This window comes from Lissotriton helveticus, chromosome 4_1 (assembly GCF_964261635.1).
Source record: "Lissotriton helveticus chromosome 4_1, aLisHel1.1, whole genome shotgun sequence".
Classification (NCBI taxonomy): Eukaryota; Metazoa; Chordata; class Amphibia; order Caudata; family Salamandridae; genus Lissotriton; species Lissotriton helveticus.
The window spans coordinates 559,574,393-559,588,961 of NC_136063.1; positions in this window are offsets into that span (position 1 = coordinate 559,574,393).

Genomic DNA, 14,569 nt, shown 5'->3' on the forward strand with positions numbered 1-14,569 from the left:
ATTTTACTTGTTTTAAATTACATGTGTACTATTTTTTATATTAATAATGATATTTTAAAGTTAATTTAATGTTTTAGTACTGGAGCGGGTTGTGGGTTTATAGGGAAATAGGGTGGGAAGTAATTTAAATATATTAAATTAATTATTACTTTTTAGGAATTACAAATTAATTTTAATACATTTTTGCATTTAAGTTTTGTAGCGGGTAGTGGGTTTATAGGGGAATTGGGTGGGAAGTATTTTAATAGTAATTAAATAATTATTCATTTTAATTTATTGGTATTGATAATAAATTCATTTTGAATTAATTATTAATTGGCAATTAATTATTTTAATTTTAACTTATTTTTTAAATTGGCAATTCTATGTTTGTATTTGGTAATTAATTTTTGTAATTGATAATTTATTTTTTTAATTGGTAATTAATATTTGTAATTGGTAATTAATGTTTTAATTGGTGATTAATGTATGTAATTGGTAAATAATTTTTTTAATTGGTAATTAATGATTGTAATTGGTAATTGATTTTTTAATTTGTAATTCATGTTTGTAATTGGTAATTAATTTTTTAATTGATCATTAATGTTTGTAATTGGTAATTAATGTTTGTAATTGGTAATTATTTTTTTTAATTGGTAAGTATTTTTTTTCAATTGGAAACTATTGGTTAATATTTGGTAATTCATGATTTATAAAAAGTATTTTTTTGTATAAAAAATAATTTTATTGTTTAAAGTTTTTTAATTGCTAATCAAATTTTAATAATAAATATGTGTTTTGTTTTGAAAAATATTTCATTGTTCAATATTTATTATTTGGTACATAATATTGATTAATTATTTTGTATTGGTATTTATTGTTAATTTATTGTTAATAAATTATTCAATTGTAATTATGTTTTTAATAATTATTAATGGGTATTTGTAAATGATGTTGGTTTCAAATTTAAATTATTAATTATTTTAAATACAAACATTATTTATAAGTATTTTATATTTAATTTTTTTGCTCCAACACTTTCCCTACTGTTGCACTCTCTGGAGTGGGAATAGTAATTTTTACCCCTACGCTATTCAACGTTTTCCCTACTGATTTACTCCCTGGAGTTGGAATAGTAATTTTTACCCACCCGCTATCCAACGCTTTCCCTACTGTTACACTCACTGGAGTGGAAATAGTAATTTTTACCCCTACGCTATCCAACACTTTCCCTACTGTTGCACTCACTGGAGTGGGAATAGTAATTTTTACCCACCCGCTATCCAACGCTTTCCCTACTGTTGCATTTTTTGGAGTGGGAATAGTAATTTTACTTTCTACCGTATCCAATATTTTAATTACTGTAGTTTTTTTTTTACTTTAAATAGTAGTTTTATTTATTTTTTATTTAATATTTTTTTATTATTTTAGATAATGTAGTATTTAATTAATTTGGAATATTTTGTAGGTATATTTAATTTTTTTAATTTATTAAATAATTATATACTTTTTATTTATGTTATTATTTTTGTGTGTAGATGTTTTTGTAATTTATAGTATTTATAAATAATGTATAAGTAATTAAAATAATTATTAAAAGTTATTATTATGTAAGTATATATTATATATTTTATGTATATGTTTAATTAATGTTTTAATATTATATATGTATCATTTATTAATTGTAAACATTATTAAATATTTTTAACTATGTTTATTTTATTTATTAGTATTATTTACTTTATTTTACACAATTATTTTTAATTGAAAAAACCCGATATTTTTAACTACGATATTTTTAACAGCGATATTTTAGTTTCGATATTTTTGTACTTACCTTGTTGTAGATAGGATGTCGATAAACTTACCTTCGATATTCCAGCATCGATGTTTCTGTAGGTCGATATTCTTAGAGTCAATATTCTGTCAGTGATTCAAGCTGATGGTATGCACGTATGCCCCGTACTTAATCCCACGGACTGTGGGGGCGAGCCTCATTGCCTGAGCCAGCGGTTCCATTTAGAGGGCAAAGAGCAAGGCCGACAGAGGGTACCCCTGTCCCGTTCCCCGTTCGATGGGAAAGCGGGGCGAGGGGCAACCATTTACAAATACCGTCGCTGAGGGCCACGTATAACAATTCAGGATCCAAGTGCGGAATTTATCTCTCATCCCTGCCTTAACCAAGACCTGTTCCAGGTACGGTCAGTGGACACGGTCAAACGCTTTTTCAGCGTCGATCGCAAACATATTCCCCGGGTGTCCGTGTGGCCTTCTCAATTAAGTGCAGCGCCCTCTTGGTGTTGTCTGCAGTTTGCCACTCCGGGATAAACCCCGCTTGGTATGGCGCATTTAGACCCGGCATAAGTGTAGCAAGTCTCGCTGTCAATATGCTTGTATAAAGTTTAAGATCTACATTAAGAAGCGATATGGGCCGATAGGCCTCGCACTTCGAGTGGTCCTTTCCAGGTTTGGGGATAACAGAGATGGTAGCATCCAGGAGGTCCCATCGGAATTGAGCCCGGGTCCGAGAAGGAATTAAAGAGAGCGGTAAGCAGGGGAAAGACCTGGGAGCAGAACGTCTTGTAGAATGTCGCTGTGAAGCCGTCAGGCCCAGGTGCCTTCCCTTGCTTAAGCTTGGAAATGGCCGCAATGACTTCTTCCGGTCTAATGCTTCGTTCTAAGAGCTCAGCCTGTTCCTGAGTAAGGGCCAGGAGAGGAATAGGAGTCAGGAATGAATCCCCGGCAGCCGGGTCTAAAGAGGACCCGGTATATAAGGAAGTATAGAAGTCACTAAACGCTGCAGGTATCTCTGCGTCCTCCGTAGCTAGACCTCCGTCCGGCTTCCTAATCTCTTTCACCATGTGTCACTGCCTAGTTTATCTGAGCGCACGACCCAATAACCGCCCACATCAGTACCCCCCGTGTAATACATGTGCTGAACGCTTAAGGCCGCATAATCTGCCCTATCTTGATCTAGCGCACTTAACTGTTGCCTCACTAATTTCAGTTGCTTCCAGACCCTGGGTGCGCCCGTCCTTTGATGCATATGCTCTAATTCCTTCACCTTCTGTGTAAGCTTGCCCCTTTTGCTCTCTCTCTCCACATTCTCAGCCACCAAGACCGCTATGAACTCGCCACGCAGTACTGCCTTAAGCGCTGCCCAATGTGTTGCCGGTGAGGTGTCAGAAGTATTATTGTGGCTTAAGTAGTCTGTAATAGCCCCGTTTATGTTTTCTACTATATCTTTGCAGTGTAACAGTGTGTTGCGTAGTTTCCAGCAGCGCATGGGTCGCGTCACCGGAGGGAAAGTGAACACCACGGAAATTGGGGCATGGTCAGAAAGTGACGCGGTACCTATTTCTACTGCAGAAGTCAAGGCCTGGAGGGAGGTGAAAGCTGAAAAGTAATCCAATTGCGCATAGGTGCGGTGTGCATTCGAGTAGTATGAAAATTCTCTAGTACCAGGGTGAAAGCTACGCCAGAGGTCCACCAATCCTAACTCCCCCAACCTAGTCAACCCCCCACTGGAGAGGGTCCCCGCCTGTGTGGAGCGCTGAGCTGATCTGTCCAGAGCGTTGTCAAACACTAGGTTAAGGTCCCCGCCCACTAGAATGTGGCGATCTGTAGAGGCAGCCACTTCGCTAAATGCCAGGTCTATGCTCGTTAGGAGCATAGACCGAGCAGATCGTGAACTCAGACCCACCCAGGGAAAAGCGATACAATAGCAGCCTCCCTCGTATCTCTGCCCACTTCTGCAACACCTTCCCCCTGAAGCCCTGGGCCACCAAGATCGCAACCCCTGCCGTTTTAGTCGGAGCCGAGGAAAAAAATTGATGTGGGAAGCAGCGCGCCTTCATCCGCAAGCAATCCTTTTGCAGTGGATGTGTCTCTTGCAAGAGGCATATATCTGCCTTGGAGTGTTCTAAGCAGGAGAGGACTGCCTTGCGTTTAACTGGGTTATTTAGTCAACTAACATTCAGGGAAAGAATTCACAATTCAGTAGCTGGCATAACTCATCACCTCCCCCACCCGCTCAGTGCTCAAGAAATCTACCCCTGTCTCTGCAAACCCCCTTCTAACGTACCAAACTTCCTGCCTGTTGTGTGGCCCTTCGTGCCATCCGTCAGCTACCTGGAAACTTAGTCCTATACCTACCGAAGGATACCCCAGGACCTGGAACCCCTCCCTCCCCTCCCAAAAACTCCTCCCGTCCCCACCCCCAAAGTCCTCCCGGAACCCCCCCTACCCCCAACTCCCAGCCTTCCCTTCCCCCCCCGAGAACCCCCAAACAATGAAATTGAAGTTAAAGAAGTAGAAGACCAAACCAATGTCCATCATCTTTAGAGATGATTGGGTGAAAAATAGTATGGGGTATTTCAGGTCTGGCCACCCCTCCTTCCCCCCACCACAGACCCCGTAAAAGTGACCAGCAGTCCCCAGTCTCATGGGACTCAGACGGCGTGCTCATCCCGGCTGCGAGGAGGTTAAGTCTGATGCTACAGCTTCCACTGCTGCCCGCTGGCCTTCCTCGATCTCTGTTTTCGGGGGCTTCTTGACTCGACGCCATCTACGCTGTTGACGCCATTGGGATGACGAACCTCCAGGATCCCCGGAGCGCGATGTCCGGTTCTTCCTCCTCCGTCGGAGGTTTGATGCCTAACACGTGACAGGCTTCCTTCAGAGAGCGGAGCAGATAGAGCTTATTGTCCAATCTGAACACAATCCGAAACGGGTGGCCCCAACTGTAAGGTATGGCTTGTTGCTGAAGGTAGCTCGTGACGGGTTTGAAGCTTCAGCGCTTCTGCAATGTGAGAGTTGACAAGACCTGAAAGAGCGTCGGCGACTGGCTATGAAAGGAGATGGGGTGTAACTGCTGTGCCTTCTGAAGGATGTCTTCTTTTGTGCGAAAATCTTGTATATCTTGTAAATCTTGTATACAGACTAAAATGTCCGCGGGGGGGCCGCCCCGGCTCGCTGAGGCCCGACCCTATGCGCCCTGTCTATCATCAGATCTGCTTCCAGGGGGCGTCCCAGGATATGATTGAAGAGCTCTCTAGTAAATTTTAAAAGATCTCTAGTGTCTTCTGACAGCGCCACTCCCCGAATCCGTATGTTATGTCGCCGAGAACGGTTTTCAAGGTCCTCAAGATGCGATTGCAAGTCCACCTGTTGATCGTGTATTCTTATGATCTCCTGCTGCATCGCCTCTATTTCGACATCTATTTCGACATCACAACCGTCTTGCTTTGTTTAGTGCTCCAACACCCGTTCGCCAATACCATCTCCTCCGAAAATTCCTTCTTGAGGGTGTAGATGTCATCTCTCAGGGTCGTGAAAAGAGACTCTATGTAGGCCTTCGTGATGGGCTCCGTGCCTGCAGCCGCCTTTTCGGCCTGTCGCGCCTCCATCGCTGGTTTGTCCTTAGATGTAGGGGACAAACAAACATCTCTTTCACTGTTTTGTCTTTGCGGACCCTTGTCCCCGACATTATTGCCGTAGGGAAATCCTCCAGGCCGCAGATCGTCTCCGAAGCTGTGGGTGTCTGATAGGCCCTCTTTAGACTTGTAGGCCAAGTTACAAAGGGGCCGCAGGGTTCAACGGGCCCTCGGCGTGGCAGGCAGGGGGCTGCTCTTCCTCCGGTCACGATCCACATCGGCCCCACCGCTCCAGAGTCCGGCCTGTGCTCTCCGGCCCCCGATCCTCAAGGTAAAATCCGCTCCCTGACTGGGCCTGCGGTGGTGCTGTGCCGTCTGCCAAAGCTCGCCCCACGTGGCTCTCGCTAAGACTATCCAATATGGGGCCGTCCAAAACCACTCTTTAGGGCCGTGTGGATAGACGGCAGTGCCCGGGGAGCTCTTCTCTCCCTCCGCTCAGGGCCCTCCCTGGTTCTCCTCCATCACCCGCTGTGGCCTTCTCTCCTCACCACACCGGGGGCCACTCCACCAAAGTCGCTCCCTCGCACCGCTACCCCACACCTCCCCGCCGGCCTGCCGCACGTATAGGCTGACTGTCCCACCATCTCCTCACTGCTCGAGGCTGTCCGCACCACAGTCCGCTCACTGCCCACGCACCCGGGAAGGCCTTCCGCAGTCTGTCGCCGCTCCCTCCTCCTCACCTTTGGGGCCGACGGGAGTCCCTTCTCTGTCCTGTCTGACCGGTGGTATGGCGGGCCCGCAGTAGCTTTTAAGCAAAACAGTACCAAGTTCCCCGGGGATAGATAAGGAAGTAAGTGTAGGGATATGGAGACAGAACGTAAGCAAGGAACAAGGTGTTCCCTTGTTGGAACTAGGAGACCTCACACACCCAGAAACCTAGGTGTCATGCTTCATCATTGGTCTCCTGCTCCTCGTCAGACTGGCGCTGCAATGGAGATCTTTTGTTGCCGCAGTAGCTACCAAGCGTGGGCCCCGCCTGGCGCCTCGCGCGGGGTGTATGCGCAGGCCGGACCCGCTGGCTCCACACCGGTCCTTGCGTGAATCTTCCCCAAGCCGCGGCCTCCCAGCTCGGCTGCCTTCGTGTGGGCCTTCGGCTCCGCCCCCGCAGCGGACCGCGGCAGCCGGCCACGCAGTAGGCCTCGCAGCTACGGCTGCCTAACCAGCTCCTTCCTTTCACTTTCGGGCCCCGCTGACCTCTGGGGCCACGGGGGGTGCCGGACTGGTTGCTGGGGTTGCTGAAAGGGGGCTCCGTATAACGGGAGCCCACGCTGTAAAAGGCCGGTGGCGGGAGCTCGGATGAACGCGTTCGCTCACGCCGCCATCGTGGCCACGCCCCCACTACTATTATTTTTAAAGAAAAGTGAGGGATAGCCTTTCTCCATACTGATGAAATACAGGTGGCAGAACTGCTAGAGATCTCACTAAAGGTAAATAAGGGGACAGCCCTGTCGGGAGTCCTATCTTATTGGCCACCGGGTAACTTACAGGATGTCAGTCAGTAATTCCTAAGCCTAGCAACAAATCTGCCATTAACTGACGCCAACTTTTTTGTGTTAGGGGATTTTATTTTATGGGCCGAAGACACTTTTTAGGCTCATGTGAGACCGCGGGGCTGTCACATTAGGTAGAAAGGCCCAGCGCACCGGGAAGGACATACTCTTGACCTGATTTAGTACCATTCGACCTTTTCTCAGTTACAGATATAATACCAGCAAGCTGGTCACATCATTCTCTAATAACGTTTGAGCAGAAGGGATCAAATACGAAGGCAGATGGCAAGTCACCCAAAAGTGAAGTACAGGGCAAAGTCTGGTCAAAACTAAGGCAGAGCAAGGAAGGAAGGATATTTGATTTAAAATAATGTTTTCATGAGAATAAGACAGTGGATGAAAACTATGAAAATATGCAGAACTCAATGAGAGATACGCTTGAAAAAAATAGCACCCCTAAAAACATTGAGAATTACATCAGCGCCTCAGCACCCTGGTTTACCAAAATCTTGAAAGAAAGTATAACCAGAAGTAGGAAATATGAAAGACAACATATTCAGTATAGTGGAAGAATTAGAAAATCTGGTATGTCTAAAACAAGCTGTGAAAAACCCTCACAAGAGTTGTGTGACAACCTCTCAGAATTCCATAAAAATAAATTTGAGCTAATTTTAAATGAGATAAAAACGAATTCTATACTTCATGATTCTCAGTCAAATAAGATATGTAACAAGAAATTCCAAAAGAAAAGGTGATCAGCACCATACTGGAAAATACTGAGCAAATGACAGAAGAAGAGTTTAGAACCCTGGCCTCCGCAATCTATTAGACCCAATTCCAAATAGGCAATGGAAAGAAAGAGCAGATGAATTATATCCAGGGCTATTAAAAATATATAATCAATCACTGTCTTCAGGTAAAATACCAACTTATTGGAAGCCCTAATCACCTCCTTATTGAAAAAACCATGGGCAGATATAAATGACCCATTAACTATCGCCCTATCTCGCAACTTCCTTAGACAGTAACAGTACTGGAGAAATATGCCAGTAGAAAGTTAATTGGATATTTGCAAACCTACTGAATCTTGAAGAATGAGCAAATGGGCTTTAGACCAGCACATGGTACAGAAACAGCGCTTATTCTGGCCAAGGATGAATTAAGGATGATTGTTGACAGTAGTCTAACTGAAGTGCTGGCGTTACCAGCTCTATCATTAGGATTCAACACTGTCAACCACCAAATAATAATCCTTAGATTGCAAGAGATGGAAAAGGAAGGTACGTTTCTGGAGTGGATTAAATCCTATGCCGCCGGTGGATTCCAAGCAATTTCACTTCCTCCATTCTATTGAGTTTAAGTAAACTAGACACAGAGTACCACAGGGATCAGCCCTGAGTCCCATTCTCTTTCATGCATATTTAGGCCTACTCCTACTCCTGACCTTAATGAAATCTTATGGTATTTTGTTCATTAACTATGCAGAAAACACACAGCTAATCTTGTCTCCGGATATTAACAGCCAGAGCCAGATAGAAAGACTGGAAGTGTGTTTGAAAGAGATGGCAACCTGGCTAAGGAGAAACTTGCTTACGTTCAACAAACAAAACTGAGCTCCCCTGTTGTTATCCTTCTAGGTTGCCATCCTTCCTCCTGCATAATTCCTGGCACTGGAATAGCTCTGGAAATCTCGAGACAGCTCAGGTGGTACGAATTCTGGGGGTAATGACGAATTAACACCTGTCTATGGAGAACCATATTAATATAACAGCGGCTATCTCTTTTGGTATTCTGAGGAATCAAAACAAAATAGTTCCATTACTACCAGAGCCAGCCAGGAAGCTAGTAATACAATGCACGGTTCTAAGCAAAATTGATTACTGCAATGCCCTGTTATTATTACCTAGTCAAGAGACTAAGCAGGATAGAAATTCTGGCAGCTAAGCTTGCCCTGAACAAATCAAGACAGGATTCAGCCTCGAGCACCTTGAGGAAACTTCACTGGCATTATGCATAGTCTATAAAGCAGTCAATTGTTTCAGGTCCTTTGCTACTACAAGAAAATGTAGGCCTTATCAGCCTACAAGGTGCTTACCATCCTCATCAGCAAACCTGATATGTGTGCCAAGGTTCAAGAAAATTAGGTCAGGCAGAAAATCCCTTCAGGTTTAGGCAGCTCAGTCATGGAACAAACTACCAGCGCCTTTGAGAGCCAAGGGAAAACTGCTCACTTTTAGAATGAGTCTAAAAACCTGGCTCTTTCCAAAATAAAAGACGGAAGGATGCAAAATTGAGGATAACTGCTGCAAAGTCAGGAGGTTATATCACATTTCAGGCTATATATTAGCACCATGATACTTGCAAGGTGAATGATGTGCTTTACAAATGTTTTTTCATTAAAAAAACAAATGTGCCCATTCAGTAGTACTGCTCACCACTTCCTAAAGCTGTTTTCTCTTTCAATCTCTAGCATAGGGAGCAACCTATAAAACCTCTCCCTACTCCTGGTACTCCCTGTTCAATACCAAGCCTGTAGTAATCGGAGCATTACCTCCTCATCTCCTTCCTCATCCCAGTACTTACATTATGAGATATGCAAAAGCTAGCACATCACTACATCAGCCAAAGGAATACACCCATAAACAAAATAAATAACTGAAATAATTCTTATTAATATTTAAGCCCTACTCCTGATGTATCTATCTTACTCACCTGAAAGACTGCAACAAATCAAAGTGACATAGCTGCATGGAGATTTTTCCAAACTCCCTAGAGCTACGCGTAGAGGCACTACGCAAACTCTGCCCAGGGCTATGTAAGATGCGATACACGCCTACAAGGTCCTCCATGACCAAGGACTTGCTGGACTTCCAACAACCCTCCAGACACCTATGCTCTACCGGTCTCGCATACATTCCATGAAAATGTCGTAGCTACAGTTGAGTACGCTCCTTCTCCTACTTTGCTGCCAAGTCCTGGAACAATCGTCCCTTTGACCTCCGAACATCATCCTCTCTCCCTCTTTTCAGAAAGGGACTCAAGACCTGGCCTTTCATCTGATCCCAGCAAGAACCTAGTATCTAGATTCCTTCGTGGGTAATTAGCCCCTCTTTACAAATCCCAGTTGATTGATTCATTGATTCCAAGGAGGATTGAATGCTTCTACTGTGGAGCTTTGCAATTTGAGGGTGGCCACAGAACCATTTTTAAAAATGTCTAGTTCTCCTGGATTCTGAAAGATACACCATCTCCTAGATTGGAAGTAATCTGACTCTTATACCCTCCATGTTTAGAGATGGGAAGGGAAGTGAGTCCTGCTAGTTACTAGGAAACTAAAATGCTGGAGAGCCCTCACTGCTAACTCTTTTTTTTTTTTTTTTGGTTAAATCAAGTCACATATTTTTTATTTGCCACATATTCAAACACTGACAGTCAATTACCACATTTCCAGCATCCTTTTTTCGCTACTTAAATGTATGCTTTTCTTTTGTTTTCTAGAAGTTACGCAAAGCCCACGAGACTACCATGAGCTTACTTGTTTTTAGTACGTGTTATTGATATAAAGCACAAAAAAAAAATTTAGCAATACAATTTAATACTAAGGAAGGAAGTATCCTAAATCGAAGATTACACAACTCATGTGATGCCTGGCCAAGGGCTTAATGCCAGAAAAATTGGTAAACCATTAATTCTATAATACATTTATGCTTACACCCCTACCAACATATTTTTCAAGTAAATTACACAATTTCACTGTGTTTGTATCAGATGAGACACCAAAGGCATACAATATAACAGAAAAGCTTCATATCTCTCATTGGGCCAACAGTAATAGTCACTTTCATGTCCTCCCCAGTGCAAAAATCTTTTTGTTCAAATGTTTGCAGACCTTTTCTCTTATATTTTGCGTAGTTTTCCTACAAACAATGTCATGGTCCTGAAAAAGAACTCCAAGAGCGAGATTTACATAGCCATTTTGTGAGAGTAATACTTAACACCCTAAAGCCTTAATATAAGAGCGCACGGTAATCACAAAAAGCTGATCTTTTACTAGTAAATCCTTGTTGTCATTTGATACATTTACTCTGCGTTGTTTTATTTCATATGGCAATTCACATAAGTTTCCCTGAGGCATGTCTTGAAACTACGTCTGTTGCCATACATTCCCTGGTACACTGATGTTTCTTTTTTTTTTTTTTATTATTTAAATTCGAGATGGTTTGAGTATCAAAAAATTAAATAGGTCAACAGGATAAAATCAGACCTTGAGGTAACTATATACATTATACATCTTGTAGATCTTGACAATTGATTAATACATGACATAAAACCAACTTCATTTCACACAGTATTATGTAGGAGGATCGATCAACATTGGCTCTAGATCTGCTTACTGTTATTCATCTGGTTTCTCTCCAATTTCTAAGAGGAGCCCAAATCTTCTTGCCATAGTCTTCCGACCTCTTTCCTTTAAAACTGTATAGACATTCCTCTATATTATGAGTTCCCAGCAGCCTAGTTAACCACATCTGAAAGGTGGGAGCTACAGAATCTTTCCAGGCCGCCGCAATAAGAATTCTAAAAACGGCCATAGATAGGAAGATAAATGCTTCGTCCCCTTGTTCAAGTTTGAGATTTTCATCCCTGCCAATCAATACAGTAGTAGGGGATAGAGAGATCTGGTGCTCTAGCAACCCCGTTAAAAACCTTTCAATTTCTATCAAAACTGGCGTAAGATTCTGACAAGTGTAAAACATATGAGATAGATCTGCAGGGCCTTGGTCGCACCTAGGGCATCTATCATTTTCTCTTTTACCCCATTAAACAGCTTGGCGGGGGTATAGTAGAAATTAAAGATCATCTTATAATGCTGTGCTTTTAAATTTGTTGCTCTTAGTATTTTCTTGTTCAGTGCAAGAGCATAATCAATGTCTATATCTGGATCCCCAATCCTTTGAGCCGAAGCTGATTCCGTTTGTCCTATGTCGTCTCCCACACCCTGTAAAAGATAACTATACCCAAATTTAATCTTCTTGCCGCCATTCCTTACATAATTCACAATCGGGTTTAGCTCCTGAATTGATATCCTAGGTCTAAATGACTTCACTGTTTGCTCTAGTTGTCTATATAGGAACCATTGGCTAGTAGGTATACCAAATTTTTGTTGAAGTAAACCAAAATCCAATAATTCATCCTTACACATGACATCACCCAGACATCTAATACCCAACACCTTCCATGTCCTGCTATTTCTGTTCTGTCCAAGATGTGTAAATGGGTTTGAGCTCCAAAGATCTACTGTACTATTAATCTTCGGGACCTTCAGGAATTTCAATATAGCCTTCCATGTGCCCCACGCACTTAGCATTACTTTGCTTTTGCTCCTTTTGAAATATCTAGATTTTATTTCTCGTGTTAAAAGCCCCAGAGCCCTTTCTCCCACTATTAATTCATAGATTGTGGGGATTCTGCATGAACCAGTCGGCACCTCAATATCATCATATCTCAATAGGTGATTCATTTGCATCATTAGCCAGACCCAATGATATAACCTCAGATTTGGTGCAGATAAACCCCCTCCCTCCAATGGTGCAGAAAGTCGAGTGAATGATCTCCGAGTTTTCCCATATTGCCACACAAATTGCGAAAAAACAGCTTCCATTTTTTTTAACAAACCCTCTTCAACTAGTAAAGGTATGGCACGAAATAGATACAATATTTTCAGAAACATTGACATTTTCAGTACGTTCACTCTACCAATCAGGGATAAGTGTAAAACATTTATTCTTCTCAATTCTTTATCTATTGAAGTAATCAAGGGTAGATAATTTTCCTGTATGATTTTCCCCACATTTGCGTTAATTCTAACCCCAAGATATACCGCAGAATCCACATACCTTTGGTCAGCTTTATGAATATTATTTGTACCAATTATTATTGTTTTTTCCTCATTGAGCTTATACCCGGAGCGTGATCCGAACGCGTGTGCCAATTGGCTCAGTTCCAGCATTGCCGTTTGCGGATTAATAGTCACTACTAATCCGCCCTCACTGCTAACTCTATGCCCCCGTTTTTCTGGATCTGAGAAGGGGGATAGAAACATAAGAACATCCAACTTGCATGGACCGCTACCCTCCGAGCATGGTAAAGGCTTAAGCAAGGATTTGGAAAAAAATCTAAGTGAGATCCACAGCCCAAAGTCAGTGACAGCCAAGGTGTTTATATTAAATTGTTAGGCTGGAATATACAACTTCAGGAATCTTAGATGTAACAACATTCTGAAGTTCCTGTAAACTAGAAAAACCTTGTGAAAGCATCCCAGCACTCTTTCTCCCCCAAAGAATAGGATAGATTAAAGAGTAAATTATATATTACAGCGACTAAGTCTGCGGACATCCAGTCTGCAGCACTGAAGCTGCAAATATCATATGCAATAAGAATACAGGCACTAGCAGGGATGGCCTCTGTCACTTTGTTTGACAGCTCTAAAGCCTCAGGTGATTGCCATTGGAGAACCAAAAACTATTCAGGGCATAAAGACACCAAGTGGTGAATTTAAACTAATGCTCTATACTGACAATATCTTGTTAAACATAGCAAACCAGCTTCTTTACTTGAACCACACCACTTTGGATATCCTTGTTTTGGCCATTCTCAGGATACAAAATAAATTAGCCAAATTGCAGGCCATTGCCTATGACCTCAACACCACTTTCACAGCACTCATTGGCCTATATTTCAAATAGATACCAAACAAGGTGAAATATCTTGATATACTGATATCTGGAAAGCAATATTACCTAATCCTGGACAATATATACAGTCTGAAGGACCAAATAGAAAGAGATTTCCTCAAGTGGGGAAAATTACAGCTGTCACTATGGGGGAGAGTTCAGACAGTTAAATTACTGGTTACACAATGCATTAACTATATAATCGGGATGTTATCTATAGAGATCCTGACTCCACTCCTTAATATAATTAGCTCAAGAAATACATTTGGGGTACATCAAAGCTTCAACTGGTGAGATTGCCCATGCAAAACAAATTATATTTCCTATCAATTATCCCAAATAGCCTAGTAACTCAATTGAAACAGCATCTGCAGGATGTTTTACCTGGACACCAGGCATTTTACTTTCGGATAAAGCACTGATGAGACATCAAAAACCTGATCACACTCAGGGGCCGATTCCGATTTCGGCCAGAAGGGCTCCGAACATTCTGACCTAATCGGTCAGTCCCGGTCGGATTCCTACCCGACCGAGCCATTCCGATGGGCTCGGTCGGGAAGGAATCCAACTCGGATTTCCGGATTACGGACGACAGGCTCAGAGAGTCTGTCCGCAGTCCGCAAATCCTCCAGTACTACCCCGGTCACCTCTGTGCGACCGAGGGAGTACGATGGCAGCTTTTCACTGCCTTTTCGTGCCTGTCTGTCCGGCACGAAAAGGCAGTCGGAAGCTGTTTCTGGGGGCCCCCAGCAGGGCCCCCATGGGTGTGAGGCCACAGGATGGTGGCCTGGAGGCACCTATGGTGCGCTTCCGTTGATCCCTGCACCCCGTGGCAGGTACCTTGGGGTGCCGTCCACAGGGTGCAGGGATGAACTGCACCCCTGCTTTGAGCAATGCAAGAATGCTTTCCGGTCGGAGAGCATGCTTGCAT